This window comes from Triticum dicoccoides, chromosome 3A (genome assembly GCF_002162155.2).
Source record: "Triticum dicoccoides isolate Atlit2015 ecotype Zavitan chromosome 3A, WEW_v2.0, whole genome shotgun sequence".
Taxonomy (NCBI): domain Eukaryota; kingdom Viridiplantae; phylum Streptophyta; class Magnoliopsida; order Poales; family Poaceae; genus Triticum; species Triticum dicoccoides.
Window position 1 is genome coordinate 209,403,208 of NC_041384.1, and position 17,010 is coordinate 209,420,217.

The 17,010-nt window shown below is 42.0% G+C and overlaps 1 pseudogene; it reads right to left on the minus strand.

The window, feature by feature from the left end:
* Positions 1 to 1,054: 1,054 nt before the first annotated feature.
* On the minus strand, positions 1,055 to 16,803 carry LOC119272159 (annotated as a pseudogene).
* Between the last annotated feature and the right edge of the window lie 207 nt (positions 16,804 to 17,010).

Here is a 17,010-nt window from a genome sequence, read left to right on the forward strand (position 1 = left end):
CTCGACTACAACGGTTTTATTTGCCTTTTGCTAAGTTTTTCTTTCTTTTGATAAGATTTGTGATGTTTTCAAACCGGTGTTTATCTACCCGGTTAGGCTATCAACTACAAGTTGTCAGTACATGATCAAGTTATAATCTGGAGACTATCAACCCGGTCTGGTTTTGACTCAAAGTCACCAGTATAGAATAAACCGGTGTTTATCATAACCCAGAACGGTTTTATTGTCAACCAACATCATATAACAGGAGTTACTTATACTCCAGATTAGGGTTATGCCCCTCACTACGAAGTTGGTCAGCCAACATTATGCCTAAAGGTCACAGGTATCATATATTTCCATATTTGGTTATCTTTTACAACCTTGGTTATAAACCTTGGTTGTATATATATATATTTGGGTATCATGACCCGCCCGGTGGTAAACCGCCAGGGCGCTTTAAGCTTCTTATCTGCAGGAACAACTTGAATAAATGGCTATGGATTATGAACATCATATCTTAAGCATGTCGGATTAAGCAAGCATCAGTCACAGATAAATATGCACGAAGGCATAAAAGACCAAGTGTTTTAACTAGCCTATTACAAGGCGTTTCAATGCCCAAAAGGATAATTGTTTTCTCAAATACGTGTTGCAGCATGAAGAAGCCTAAACCGGCCTCCGGATCATGATTCGCCACCAGCTCGGCCTGACGGCTGCGGGTCATCTTGCACCGGTTCAACTCCCTCCTCTCTACCAAGTGGCTGGAAGTCAACAGTTGCCCAGTCGATCCCAGTTAGGGCTTGGAATACAGCTTCATCACTTATAAGCATGGACGGTTCAATGTCAGGGGCATAAGTGTGCTTACGGATTGGTGGGATAAGATTTTGCGCTTCTGGAATTGGTGCAGCAATCCGTCTGTTCTTGTCATCATAACTCGCCTGGTAGTACGAGAGATTCGCCTCTTTAGCTAGTTGACAAGACAATGGGCATACTTCCCGGTTTATGGTTCGGAGATCATCATTGCCAAATTCTGTTCTGTCTTCTTTCAAGCTGGGATAGCCTTGGGCCGCTTCTACTGGATCAAAGTCAGGTACCCGTGCTTTTGCCGGGTTAGTGCGGTCAGAGCGCCCGCTCTTGCGGCAGACTTTTTTAGCTCTTCTACCCGAGCAGGAAGCATAAATAACCTTTCTAAGGTTTCCTTGATCAAGGTGGGAGGAGGCTTATTGTGTGAAGCGGTATAGATGATCCGCTGCGCGCCGGTGTACAACTGCTCTATCAGAGTGTAGGCAGCCTTCAGCTTCTTCTGTACATCAGAGCCCAGATGGCTAATACGAGTTCCTACACCATTGTACACATCAGTAAACCGACAACACATGGGAAAACATGTTGAAAGTACAAGGACAAGATGTTTACCGAATACAACAGCAATCATGGCATGAATCTGCCGCTTTACATTGGTCAGTTCATCAACCACCGGTTTAAGAGCGGCTTCTGCGTTCTCGGTCCTTTTTATCAAAGCGGATTTTTCAGTCTCCCAATCCGCCCGCTCCTTGTTGAAGCCCTCTTTCAGTTTTTCCATAACGCCTAAAGCGCTGGTCAACTCCTCCCTGGCTTTGGAGGTTTCGGCTTGCTGGGATTTGAGGTTCTCTTGCAGATCAGCGGTTTGGCTTTCCTTCTTGCTCAGTTCAGCCTATAAAGAGACAGATATATAATGAGTTGACAGTACATATTTGAAGTACCAAGCACATAACAAGTTATGCCCTTGGTACTTGGGGGCTAATGCATATTTGCTCCTTATCAGAAATTTTTACAAGTCCCAAGCACAATACAAGTATTAAACTTGGCACTTGGGGGCTAATGTGTGTTTGCTCATAATTGCTGATATGGGAATTCTTCTACAAAGTCCCGGTTCATCTTTATAAAGTTAAACCGGCCCTTGGGGGCTACATCAGAGAAGTTAAGATGCATTGTTGCAAACATGAAATTGTTACTAAGTCCCAGTTTAGATTGGTATCCTAAACCGTCACTTGGGGGCTACTGGAGTTGATAAGCTGCAATTGAATGTAAGAGAGAAACACTTATGTAGTTACCTCATATCGCTCCTTCATCAAATTTACCAAACCGGTTCATAGTCACAACTGGTGTACAGACGGTTCAAGAAACCGGAGTGAAGGTCTTGAGCATTCACATGGGCATAATTTGACAAATCGGCATTCCATTTGCCTTTGCCAATTACAGAGAGCTCGTCTTTGGCAGTATGCTTTGACAAAGCGACAGGATTGCCAGGAGTGGTATGGCCAGTGCCAGTAATCATAATGTCATCATCTTTGTCATCAGCAGCCGTTACTGGGTTTGGCGGTTTGTTAGTATTTTTAACTGGACTTGTCGGTTTGTCATCAGTTTGGACAGGGCTGGTTGGCTGGTCAGCATGGCTTGTGGTGTCAACTTCTACCTGCTCAGCAACAAAGTCATGATCTTGAGGCGGTGGGTCATTCAGTATGGCATCAACGTTGGTCTCTTCAGGATCTGGAGTTTTTTCCGGTTCAACAGCCACGTCATCATCAGCCGGTTTATTCAACCGAGCCTTCTTGCTGGGTCTGGGCTTGGCGCTGAGAAAGATAAACATGAGGATCAGTATAGTATATATTAAAATAACATATGAAGGATAAAAAATAAGTGTATGGCTCACCCAAGAACTATTTTGAGCGGTGGAAGCTTTGTGGCCAACGACTCGCCAGAAGATGAGTGAGAAGTACCCTGATAATTTGAATCAGACGGGTTAAGAGGCTGACGGAAACAACCCGCTTTGGGGCATGAAGTGTCAAGGGGATAAGAGACCTCTGATTAGCGTTTCTGAACCGGAGTGTTTGGTAAACCGTCGTAGGTAACTACCTGGCCGCTGTGCCGGGTTGTGCGGCGAGCTTCGTGCTGCTGTGTCTTCAAAAGAAGGTTTGGGTCCAAGTAAGCAAGGGGGTGAGAAAATTTTACTTTCCGGTTTTCTCGACGGATTTTTGATGTTGGCAGAGGATCTGAATCGGAGGAAAGAATGATTACCTCTACATCATCAGCATGACTGCCTTCAGCGTCGTCCTGATAATAATCATTGTCAATGAGGTGTATGAAAAATGAACCAAGAGAGTCAAGTTCTACCTCTGATTCCGGGTTACCCACATCGTCATCAGCTGGTAGCTCGGAGGATGCAGTGGTCCTTTTCTTGGCAGGTTTCTTAACAACCTTGGTCTTTGGGCGAAATGGCTTGGCCGTTTTGTCTTGCGGCTTTGCCGGTTTTTCTTGAGGTTTCTTGTTCCAGAACGGATCATTACCCTGTCAGAGAATAATCACGCTTTTAGAGAATATTTGGACAAAAGGAAATTAAGATGAAAAGATTATATGATTCTTACAGCGGACGGTTTGTTGGAAGTGCAGAAAGGGAGTAGTCCGGTTTGGGCACAGACAGCCTCCGGTTCATTCAGCATCTTCTTTACATCCTCACTGACTTCCGCATCTGTAAGATGAATGTCAATGTGTCGTTGAGCATCCTTCAAACTCCCCGTGTACTCACACATCAAACCAGAGCGCCGGCTTAAGGGAAGAATACTCCAGCTTATCCAACAACGAGCAAGATCAACTCTTGTCAAACCGTTCGCCGCCATGAAGGCTCTAAGCTTTGATAGTTGAGGAGCATAGTTGGCACTTTCTTTTGCAGTCAACCTCTAAGGAAAAGGATGTGTATTGCTAATGCGTTCAGGGCGGTAACCCGGCAGGGGGTTTTCATCAGGTGGAGATGTATCCTTGCAATAAAACCAGGTCTGGTTCCACTCTTTGGGGTGACTATGGAGCTTGGGATGAGGGAAGGTGAGTTCCTTCCTTTTCTGAACCGCCATTCCACCCAATTCAGTATTGGGTCCATCCGTGAATTCTGTGCGACGGTTTAAGTGAAAGAAATCCCTAAACAGTTTGATGGTAGGTTCCTCTTGTAGATAAGCCTCACAGAAGACTTGGAAGTGGCAGATGTTGGTCACAGAATTTGGACCGATGTCTTGAGGGCGCAGTTGAAAACTGGCCAATACATCCCAGAAATTTTTTGAACCGGGAGGGCTAAAACCTCGACTCAGGTGATCAGCAAACACAACTACCTCTCCATCCTTGGGTATAGGAGGATTTTCCGGGCCAGGGACCCTCCAGTGGATGACATCTTTCTTGGCTAAATGCCCGTTTTAACAGAATTGTTTAACTGCTCTTCGGTTACTCGAGAAGGAGCCCAATTGCATTCATAGACTTGCTTGGCCATGGCAATGAAAATCTGAAACATGATTGTTGCCGGTTTAAGATTTATAGTGGACAACTATACAACGGTATAAGGATGCAAGCATATTGTTAAACCGGAATTGGTTATTCATAAACCGGAGTCTGATAATGGAAACAATACAACGATGAATGCATTAGCGGTTCAACAGGGGACTAATGGTATCTATTGGGTCATCATTTTTTCTATAAGGTTAAACCGCCTAATCTGGTGTTAAAGGTATAAGTCTAAATATGTATAAGTGAAGGAAAACCAAGTTCCACAGTTTGGCATGGGAATTTCAGATCTGCCGTGCGTTGGATAATCAAAATATATTCTGGTCTGAACTCAAATGTTCAAACAGTTCAGTAAGTTCAGATGAGTTTGATATCAAGCAGATGCCTTAAACAAGAAGAAAGGAGTTTAAACTACAAAGGGCGCTGAAAACAATCAGATCTAAATGGCCATTAGTATTGCTAAAAGAGGAACAACTTCAAGCCATGAAGAACACCGAACCCTAATGGCGGATCTGGGGTGAGGAAAGAGGAACTTACTGGTGCAGGAGGAAGCAGCGGAGGATCACCGCGTTTCTCTGATACGGTCAGGTTGATGCAGCAGCCTTTGTCGGAGCAGAGGCGAAGGACAACGGCGGTGTCAGAGCTCGAGGGTCGGTCGGCGCGAGGAAGATGACGACGCGAATAGGCATGAGGGGGAAAAGTGAAAGTGACCCCTCGGCCTTATTTATAAGATGAATGGATAAAAGGCAGGCGCGAGAATCAAGGAGCCTGAAAAATGGGGTGTGTGACAGCTCTGTTGCCTCGATCCTCGGAGGCCCATTAATGAAGATGGGTTATACACAGTTTTAAATAATAGATGACGTCATGGCAGTTTACCATGGTCCTGGAAGGTGACATCACGGCGGTTTACAAGATTATGTGAAGATGTTGAAGAAGAAATTTTCTTAAGTATTGAGGATTGACATGAACCAGTTCAAATCAATCTGGGGCCTAATATTAGGGATATTACCACTGGGCGTAAACCGGCCAGGAGAGGCCGGGTTAACCCCATAGGAGTTCATTATATCTGAAGCCCATGAAGACAGACGGTGACGCTTTATGAAGGCCCAGGGCCCAAAGCCGGTTTAAGGCCTGTAGACATAAACCGTTATTGACATGTAAACTTGTGTTGTAAGATAGAAAGAGCAGAGACCGAGCCGGACACGTTTATGAGACGGCCTCGGGATTCTGTAAACCGACGAGCGTCAACCCATGTATATAAGGGGACGACCCGGCGGCGGTTCAAGAAAGACAGACAACAACTCGAGACTCAGGCAAAGCGTATTCGCTCCCTGGTCATCGAAACCCAAGCAATCCCACAACAGCTGGATCGTAGGCTTTTACCTTCACCACATGGGGACGAACCAGTATAAACTCTCTTGCGTCCCTTGTCCGCTTTAACCCCTTTAAGTTAACCCGTAGCGATGGCTCCACGACTAAGTCCTTTCTCTAGGACATCTGCCGTGACAAAACCACGACACATGACATCTTTTGTCCTACCCTCCCGTGGAAGCGGTGTCCTAGCGGAAACTAAGGGATATCAAGGCCTCCTTTTAATAGAGTACCGGACCAAAGCATTAACACATAGTGAATACATGGACTCCTCAAACTACGGTCATCACCGGGAGTGGTCCCGATTATTGTCACTTCGGGGTTGCCGGATCATAACACATAGTAGATGACTATGACTTGCAATATCGGATCAAGAACACAAATATATTGATGAAAACATGAAGGGTTCAGATCTGATTTCATGGTACTCGGGCCCTAGTGACAAGCATTAAGCATAGCAAAGTCATAGCAACATCAATCTCAGAACATAGTGGATACTAGGGATCAAACCCTAACAAAACTAACTCGATTACATGATAAATCTCATCCGACCCATCACCGTCCAGCAAGCCTACGATGGAATTACACACGCACGGCGGTGAGCATGATGAAATTGGTGATGGAGCATGGTTGATGATGACGACGACGACGGATTCCCCTCTCCGGAGCCCCGAACAGACTCCAAATCAGCCCTCCCGAGAGAGTTTAGGGCTTGGCGGTGGCTCCGTATCGTAAAACGCAATGAATCCTTCTATCTGATTTTTTCTCCCCGAACGTGAATATATGGAGTTGGAGTTGAGGTCGGTGGAGCACCAGGGGGCCGACAAGGCAGGGGGGCAGGCGCGCCTCCCACCCTCGTGGACAGGGTGTGGCCCCCTGGACTTGATTCTTTCGCCAGTATTTTTTTATATTCCAAAATAATACTCCGTTGATTTTCAGGTCATTCCGAGAACTTTTGTTTCTGCACAAAAATAACACCATCGCAATTCTGCTGAAAACAGCGTCAGTCCGGGTTAGTTCCATTCAAATCATGCAAGTTAGAGTCCAAAACAAGGGCAAAAGTGTTTGGAAAAGTAGATACGTTGGAGACGTATCAACTCCCCCAAGCTTAAACTTTTGCTTGCCCTCAAGAATTGATAAACTGAAAGTGATAAAGAAAAACTTTTACAAACTCTGTTTGCTCTTGTTGTTGTAAATATGTAAAGCCAGCATTCAAGTTTTTAGCAAAGATTATGAACTAACCATATTCACAATAACATTTAGGTCTCATGTTTACTCATATCAATGGCATAATCAACTAGCGAGCAATAATAATAAATCTCAGATGACAATACTTTCTCAAAACAATCATAATATGATATAACAAGATGGTATCTCGCTAGCCCTTTCTGAGACTGCAAAACATAAATGCAGAGCACCTCTGAAGATCAAGGACTGACTAGACATTGTAATTCATGGTAAAAGAGATCCAGTCATAGTCATACCCAATATAAACTAATAGTAATGGATGCAAATGATAGCGGTGCTCTCCAGCTGGTGCTTTTTAATAATAGGGTGATGACTCAACATAAAAGTAAATAGATAGGCCCTTCGCAGAGGGAAGCATGGATTTGTAGAGGTGCCAGAGCTTGATTTTGAAATAAAGATAAATACTATTTTGAGCGGTATACTTTCATTGTTAACATAACAACCGAGAGATGGCGATATCTTCCATGCTACACACATTATAGGTGGTTCCCAAGCAGAATGGTAAAGTTTATACTCCCCCACCACCAACAAGCATCAATCCATGGCTTGCTCGAAACAACGAGTGCCTCCAACTAGCAATAGCCCTAGGGGAGTTTTGTTTGCAATTATTTCGATTTGGTTTGCTTAAAGCATGGGACTGGGCATCCCGATGACCAGCTATTTTCTCATGAGTGAGGAGTGGAGTCCACTCCTCTTGAGAATAACTCGCCTAACATGGAAGATACAGACATCCCTAATTGATACATGAGCTATTCGAGTATACAAAACAGAATTTCATTTGAAGGTTTAGAGTTTGGCACATACAAATTTACTTGGAACGGCAGGTAAATACCGCATATAGGAAGGTATGGTGGACTCATGTGGAATAACTTTGGGGTTTATGGGATTGGATGCACAAGCAGCATTCCCGCTTAGTACAAGTGAAGGCTAGTAAAAGACTGGGAAGCGACCAACTAGAGAGCGACAACAGTCATGAATAAGCATTAAAATTAATCAACATTGAGTGCAAGCATGAGTAGGATATAATCCACCATGAACATAAATATCATGGAGGCTATGTTGATTTTGTTTCAACTACATGCGTGAACATGTGCCAAGTCAAGTCACTTAAATCATTCAAAGGAGGATACCACCCCATCATACCACATCACAACCATTTTAATAGCATGTTGGCACGCAAGGTAAACCATTATAAACTCCTAGCTAATTAAGCATGGCATAAGCAACTATAATCTCTAATTGTCATTGCAGACATGTTTATTCATAATAAGCTGAATCAGGAACGATGAGCTAATCATATTTACAAAAACAAGAGAGGTCGAGTTCATACTAGCTTCTCTCATCTCAATCGGTCCATCATATATCGTCATAATTGCCTTTCATTTGCACGACCGAACGGTGTGTATAATAATAATAGTGCACGTGCATTGGACTAAGCTGGAATCTGCAAGCATTCAATAAACAGGAGAAGACAAGGCAATATGGGCTCTTGGTTAAATCAACAATAATGCATATAAGAGCCACTTCAACATTTTCATTATGGTCTTCTCCTATCGACCCCCAAAGAAAAGAAATGAAATAAAATTATTTACACGGGAAAGCTCCCAACAAGCAAAAGAAGAACATAAAATCTTTTTTTGGTTTTCTTTTTAATTACTACCACTACAACATGGAAGTAAACTACCTAAAAGCTACAACTATTTTTTTTTGGTTTTTCTTAAGGTTTTTCAAACACACAAGAAGAAAGCATAAAAAGGAAAATAAACTAGCATGTATAGTACAATGAAAGAGTATGAGCACCAACAACTAGCATGAGTGTGTGAACATAAATGTAATGTCGGTGAGAAATACGTACTCCCCCAAGCTTAGGCTTTTGGCCTAAGTTGGTCTACTACCAAGGCTGGCCTGGCGGATATCCGAAGTTGTAACTGGAGTCGTACTGAGAAGAAGCCTCGGGTTGCCACTGGTTGGAAATCTCCTCCGGATCCCACTGGTAAATAGACTATCGTGAAGGATCAAATTGTGGTTCCGGCTCTGGCTCTATAGCTGGTGCGGGGTTTCGGTAGGCGTGAATGGCCTCCGGCGGAACAATGTACCTGTCTGCAGACAAGTCAAACAAGGAAGGAGCAGGCAAAGTGATAGTCTCAGGGTGGTTCTTACCAAATATCAGCTTGTACTTAAGTATATTTTCCTTATTCTTAACGATAAAATCATGTGCTACCATACTCTTATAGTCTAAAAATGCCTCCCAAGACGGGGCCCTTAGTATGGTTAAGATTTAACCACTTTGCAACAATAACGCCCATACTAAATGTGTCATCACGGAACAAAGCATGGCACAAAATAACAATATCAGGGGCACTTAGGTTGCCACAATTTCCGCGACCGATCAAGCATCAACTAGCGAATATTGCAAAGTAACGTAAAATAGGAAAATATATGCTAGTAATTCTTGCATCGGAAACCTTCCTAGTTTCCCCTACATCAATTGTATCAATAAACCCCTCCACATCATTATGATGTGGTTCCTCTATGCTGCCCGAAAAGGGCAACTTGCAAACCTCACAAAATTCATAGAGAGGCATCTCCTTATACTCATCATATAAATAGAAATCCATCGAAGGTGGTGACCTTCTAGCATGGAAATGAAAATTTTGCACAAAAATATTAGTGAGTAAGAGATACTGTTCACGTTGGTCGCAGAGGAAGTCGGTGAGGCCTGCATTGTCAGCCAACTCATAAAAATCATCATAAATCCCGTCTCATCTCAAGAAATCATCACAAGGCCATTCACACGGCCGAATTTCCATGGTGCGAGGGAGATTATATTTGGGCCTCTCCTCTTCTTCACTTTGCTTATCCTTCGAGCTTCGGCTTGAAGAACCCCTCAAAAATCTCTTCATCATTTTCTGAAAATTTCTAAATTTTTTAGTAACTTCAAATAAAAGTGAACCAAACCCAACAAAATTGATAGCAACTACTCCCACAAGTGCCTAGAGACTATATCATGCATTAGAACTACTTGGGACCAAATAAATTTGACATGCAAGCTCAAGAACAGGGTCACCTAAGTAGCAAAAATTTGCAATAAATAAAGCACTAGAACAAAACTAATTGGACCATTGGAGGAGTTACATACCAAGGAACAATCCCCCAAAGCAGTTTTGTGAGAGGTGCTTTGAGCTAGGAGATCGAAAATGGCAGCAAAATGAGCTAGAACTCGTGTTTGAGCTGATTGGTGATTTTTTGGTAGGAAGAGGGAGTGTGTGGTGGCTGGAATAAGTGGAGGGGAGCTACCGTGGGTCCACGAGGCAGGGGGCGCGCCCGGGGGGGTGGGCGCACCATGGACCCTTGTGGCCAGGTTCCAGCTCCCCGTGACATGTTCTCAGTGCCATATATTCTTAAATATTCTAGAAAAACATATATAAATTTCAGGGCATTTGGAGAACTTTTATTTTCAAAGTATTTTTTTATTGCATGGATAATTCAGAAAACAGATAGAAAATACTAATTTTACTTTATTTCAACTAAATAACAGAAAGTAAAAGGAGGGTACAGAGAGTTGTGCTTTCTAACTTCATCCATCTCATGCTCATCAAAAGGAATCCACTAACAAGGTTGATCAGGTCTTGTTAACAAACTCATTCCGAATTGCATGAAATCGGAGAACTTTCAAATAGCACTAAGTTACCTCAACGGGGATATGCACGTCCCCAATAATAAGAATATCATATCTCTTTTTGGCAGTAGGAAGAGGAAATTCAAAACCTCCAAAAATAATCGATGGAATTTTCCCAATAGAGTTTATACTATGAACTTGAGGTTGTTTCCTCGAAAAGTGTACCGTATGCTCATTGCCATTAACATGAAAAGTGACATTGCCTTTGTTGCAATCAATAACAGCCCCTGCAGTATTCAAGAAGGGTCTTCCAAGAATAATAGACATACTATCGTCCTCGGGAATATCAAGAATAACAAAGTCCGTTAAAATAGTAACATTTGCAACCACAACAGGCACATCCTCACAAATACCGACATGTATAGCAGTTGATTTATCAGCCATTTGCAAAGATATTTTAGTAGGTGTCAACTTGTTCAAATCAAGTCTACGATATAAAGAGAGAGGCATAACACTAACACCGGCTCCAAGATCACATAAAGCAGTTTTAACATATTTTATTTTAATGGAGCATGGTATAGTGGGTACTCCTGGATCTCCTAGTTTCTTTGGTATTCCACCCTTAAAAGTATAATTAGCAAGCATGGTGGAAATCTCAGCTTCCGGTATCTTTCTTTTATTTGTAACAATATCTTTCATATACTTAGCATAAGGATTCATTTTAAGCATATCAGTAAAACGCATACGCAAGAAGATAGGTCTAATCATTTCAGCAAAGCGGTCAAAATCCTCATCATCCTTTTTCTTGGATGGTTTAGGAGGAAAAGGCATGGGTTTCTGAACCCATGGCTCTCTTTCTTTACCGTGCTTCCTAGCAACAAAGTCTCTCTTATCATAACGTTGATTCTTTGATTGTGGGTTATCAAGATCAATAGCAGGTTCATTTTCTACATCATTATCATTGCTAGGTTGAGCATCAACATGAACATCATCATTAACATTGTCACTAGGTTCATGTTCATTACCAGATTGTGTTTCAGCATCAGAAATAGAAATATCATTGGGATTCTCAGGTGTGTCAACAACAGGTTCACTAGAAGCATGCAAAGTCCTATCATTTCTCTTTTTCTTCCTCTTAGAAGGACTAGGTTTATCAACATTAGTTCTCTGAGAATCCTGCTCAATTCTCTTAGGGTGGCCCTCAAGATACAAAGGTTCCTGAGTCACTTTACCTCCCCTACTTGCAACTCTAACATCGAAGTCATTATTCTTACTATTCAATTCATTGAGCAAATCATTCTGAGCTTTGAGTAGTTGTTCTACTTGAGTGGTAACCATAGAAGCATGTTTACTAATAAGCTTAAGTTCACCTTTAACTCTAGACATATAATCACTCAAGTGTTCAATCATATAAGCATTGCGTTTTAGTTCTCTATGAAAGTAAGCATTGAAGTTTTCTTGCTTAACCATAAAGTAATCAAACTCATCTAAGCATTGGCTAGCAAACTTAGTAGGCGGGATTTCAGCTTTATCATATCTATAGAGAGAATTTACCTTTACTACCTATGTCGGGTTATCAGGACCATGAATCTCTTCAACAGGCGGCAAATTAAGACCATGTATTTCTTCAACAGGAGGTAAATTCTTAACATCTTCAGCTTTTATACCTTTTTCTTTCATAGTTTTCTTTGCCTCTTGCATATCTTCGGGACTGAGAAATAGAACACCCCTTTTCTCTAGAGTTGGCTTAGGAGTTGGTTCAGGAAGTGTCCAATTATTTTCATTTATCAACATATTATTCAATAGAATTTCAGCTTCATGAGCTGATCTTTCCCTGAAAACACAACCAGCACAACTATCGAGGTGGTCTATGGAAGCATTGGTTAGTCCATTATAAAAGATATCAAGTATTTCATTTGTCTTAAGAGGATGATCAGGAAAAACATTAAGTAATTGGAGAAGCCTCCCCCAAGCTTGTGGGAGACTCTCTTCTTCAATTTGCACAAAATTATATATTTCCCTTAAAGAAGCTTGTTTCTTATGAGCAGGGAAATATTTAGCAGAGAAGTAATAAATCATATCCTGGGGACTACACACACAACCAGGATCAAGAGAGTTAAACCATGTCTTAGCATCACCCTTAATGAGAATGGAAATAATTTAAGGATATAATAGTAGCGGATTTTCTCATCATTAGTGAACAGGGTGGCTATATCATTTAATTTAGTAAGATGTGCCACAACAGTTTCAGATTCATAACCATAGAAAGGATCAGATTCAACCAAAGTAATTATCTTAGGATCAATAGAGAATTCATTATCCTTATCAGTAACAAAGATAGGTGAAGTAGCGTAAGCAGGGTCATATTTGATTCTAGTATTCAGAGATTTTTCTTTCAGCTTAACTAATAATTTCTTAAGATCATTCCTATCATTGCAAGCAAGAAAATCTCTAGCAGTTTCTTCATCCATAACATAACCCGCATGCACAACAGGCAATTCATATCTAGGGGGAGAATCTTCATCATCACTTTCATCAATATTATCAGTTTCAACAATTTCGTTCTCTCTAGCCCTAGCAAGTTGTTCATCAAGAAATTCACCTAGTGGCACAGTAGTATCAAGCATAGAAGTAGTTTCATCATAAGTATCATGCATAGCAGAAGTGGCATCATCAATAACATGCGACATATCAGAATTAATAGCAGAAGCAGGTTTAGGTGTCGCAAGCTTACTCAAAACAGAAGGAGAATCAAGTGCAGAGCTAGATGGCAGTTCCTTACCTCCCCTTGTAGTTGAGGGATAAATTTTGGTTTTCTCGTCTTTCAAGTTCCTCATAGTGACCAACAGATATAAATCTCAAGTGACTCAAAGAATAGAGCTATGCTACCCGGCAACGGCGCCAGAAAATAGTCTTGATAACCCACAAGTATAGGGGATCGCAACAGTTTTCGAGGGTAGAGTATTCAACCCAAATTTATTGATTCGACACAAGGGGAGCCAAAGAATATTCTCAAGTATTAGCAGTTGAGTTGTCAATTCAACCACATCTGGATAACTTAATATCTGCAGAAAAGTATTTACTAGCAAAGTAGTATGATCATAACAGTAACAGTGGCAAAGGTAACAGTAGTAGTATTGTAGTGATTGTAATAGTAGCAACGGTAAAGTAACTAAGCGAAGAATGTGAAAATCTCGTAGGCATTAGATCGGTGATGGATAATTATGCCGGATGCGATCATTCATGTAACAGTTATAACATAGGGTGACGCAGAACTAGCTCCAATTCATCAATGTAATGTAGGCATGTATTCCGAATATAGTCATACGTGCTTACGAAAAAGAACTTGCATGACATCTTTTGTCCTACCCTCCCGTGGCAGCGGGGTCCTAGCAGAAACTAAGGGATATTAAGGCCTCCTTTTAATAGAGTACCGGACCAAAGCATTAACACATAGTGAATACATGGACTCCTCAAACTACGGTCATCACCGGGAGTGGTCCCGATTATTGTCACTTCGGGGTTGCCGGATCATAACACATAGTAGGTGACTATAACTTGCAATATCGGATCAAGAACACAAATATATTGATGAAAACATAAAGGGTTCAGATCTGAGTTCATGGCACTCGGGCCCTAGTGACAAGCATTAAGCATAGCAAAGTCATAGCAACATCAGTCTCAGAACATAGTGGATACTAGAGATCAATCCCTAACAAAACTAACTCGATTACATGATAAATCTCATCCAACCCATCACCGTCCAGCAAGCCTACGATGGAATTACTCACGCACGGCGGTGAGCATCATGAAAATGGTGATGGAGGATGGTTGATGATGACGACGGCGACGGATTCCCCTCTCCGGAGCCCCGAACGGACTCCAGATCAGCCGTCCCGAGAGAGTTTAGGGCTTGGCGGTGGCTCCGTATCATAAAACGCGATGAATCCTTCTCTCTGATTTTTTTTCTGCCCGAACGTGAATATATGGAGTTGGAGTTGAGGTCGGTGGAGCACCAGGGGGCCCACGAGGCAGGGGGCGCGCCTAGGGGGGCAGGCGCGCCACCCACCCTCGTGGACAGGGTGTGGCGCCCTGGCCTTCATTCTTTTGCCAGTATTTTATATATTCCAAAATAATTCTCCGTTGATTTTCAGGTCATTCTGAGAACTTTTGTTTCTGCATAAAAATAACACCATGGCAATTCTGCTGAAAACATCGTCGGTCAGGGTTAGTTCCATTCAAATCATGCAAGTTAGAGTCCAAAACAAGGGCAAAAGGTTTGGAAAAGTAGATACATTGGAGACGTATCATACATCCACTATCAAGGACCCACTCATTGGCTTTGGGTTGATCATCCTACAGATGAATTAGTGGAGCTTACGAACTCATATACTTCATCAATGAAGAATATGACATCAAATTCATCAGATCAATTTCATCAAGCAATGGAACAGACAACAGAATGAGAGCGTGAGAAATGAAAGTTCATTTCTTCATGATTAGCTTGCGTCCTTTCAAGCATATATAGGTCTCCAGCAAATTCATCAGACGTTTAAGTTCGTCTGGAGACCTGTCCCTGCATAAGAGATTAGTTCCTTTTCTTTACCACCCACATCTGAAGGGGTGGCAAAGAGTTCATCATTCTGTGAGCTCCATAAGAGAACGGTGGCATAGAAGCCATTACACTTTGTTTCACATATGAGGAGTTAGATAAGCATATGATAAGCAGAGAAATTCTTTGAGGACTTATGAACATAATGGTTAGAAGAATAATGCTAATATTCATAGCCCTTAGCTCTTCCCTGCGAAATAGAGGTGTTAGTACAATAATGTTCATATGAGGACTTTGATCCTTTTGAGGAATTTGATCCACGTGAGGAATTTGGTCCGTATGAAGAATTTGATCCGGGGTTCCTATTCTTCACAGGTGGTGTCATGATGACATTCACCTGAAGATTTTCAAGGCACCTTTTGAGAACCCAGATTTTCTTCATAGGGGAACTGTTCCCGCAATTAGTGCCAACATATCTAGCAAATACTTCACCATTCTGATTTTTGAACAGTTTATAGTTGGAGTCAAATGACTCATCAGAAGAATGAGGAGATTCACATGTAAAGCCAAATAGAGTAGATGGATCTACTGGAGGTCCCTTTGCAGCAACCCATGAGGTTTTGGGGTACTGCTCAGGCTTCCAATATGTTCCATCAGCATTGATTTTCCTCACAAAGGCAATACCCTCTTTCCTAGGGTTCTAGTTGAGGATCTGCTTTTTTAAGCACATCACAAAGAATCTGATGCCCTTTGAGACTTTTATACATGCTTGTCATATACAATTCCTTCAGCCCTACATCATCAGTGATACTAGCAATGTCCTCAGATGAGGAATTAGTGATAGCAGTTACAGGTGAAGAATTTGTAGCAGAAGAAGCATTTGAACATTCAGGTGAAGAATTAGCAGATTCACGTTCAATGCCCTTCAAACATGGAGGGATGAAATCTTCCTGGGTAGCGCTGATTTGCTGAGCAAGTAATGAATCACGCTCCTTCTGAAGATCTTCATAACTCTCCCTTAGCTTTTCAAGATCTTGCTTTCTTTGAAGAACTTCATAAGAAAGCTTCTCATGATGAGATAAGAGAGTTTTATGATGACTTTGAAGGTTGTCAAACTTAGACTGAAGTCTCTGAAGACTTTCAGCCAAAGCTTTCGACTGATCCATCTCTTCACCCAACATATCATCACTCTTATCAAGCATGTATTGAACTTTTTCCAAAGCTCTTTGTTGTTTAGTGGCAAGGGAAGCAAGTTTTACATAGTTGGGTCCAAATTCATCACTATATTCTTCATCACTGGACTCAGATAGGTAGCATTCAGTTACCTTAGCACCTTTTGCCATGAGGCATGGTGTAGAGGATGATGATTCTGGTTCGAATGTCATAGCTTTGAGTGATTCCTTGAAATCCTCAAACCAAGGATCATGACGAGTTCGATGACCTTCATAGACCTCAGAGAGTCGGTCCTAGATAAGCTTTGCATGGCTGAGATGCATGCTATTCCTGAACTGATTTTGAGACAGACAAGAGCAAATGACGTCCTTCGCCGTGAGGTTGGAAGAGTGTACTTGCGAATGTCATCAGCTTCCGCCATCTTGCACAAATTGGTAAGACCAATCTCAGTGACGGTCCACAACTCGTTGTTCATCGCCATGAGGCACTTCTTCATCATGACCTTCCACTTGGGATAATCGTGACCGTCAAAGATGGGGCATGACACGGTCTTCATTCCTGCGGTTGACATAACTAAAACTCCAGGCGGTTAAACCAAAATCACACAGAACAAGGGAGTACCTTGCTCTGATACCAATTGAAGGTGCGTTAAGTCGACTAGAGGGGGGTGAAAATGCGATTTTTAAGAATTCTTCACTGAGGAATTTCAGGGTGAGGAAATTCCTAAGCGAAGAACTACTTGCAGCGGAATAAGTACTCAGAT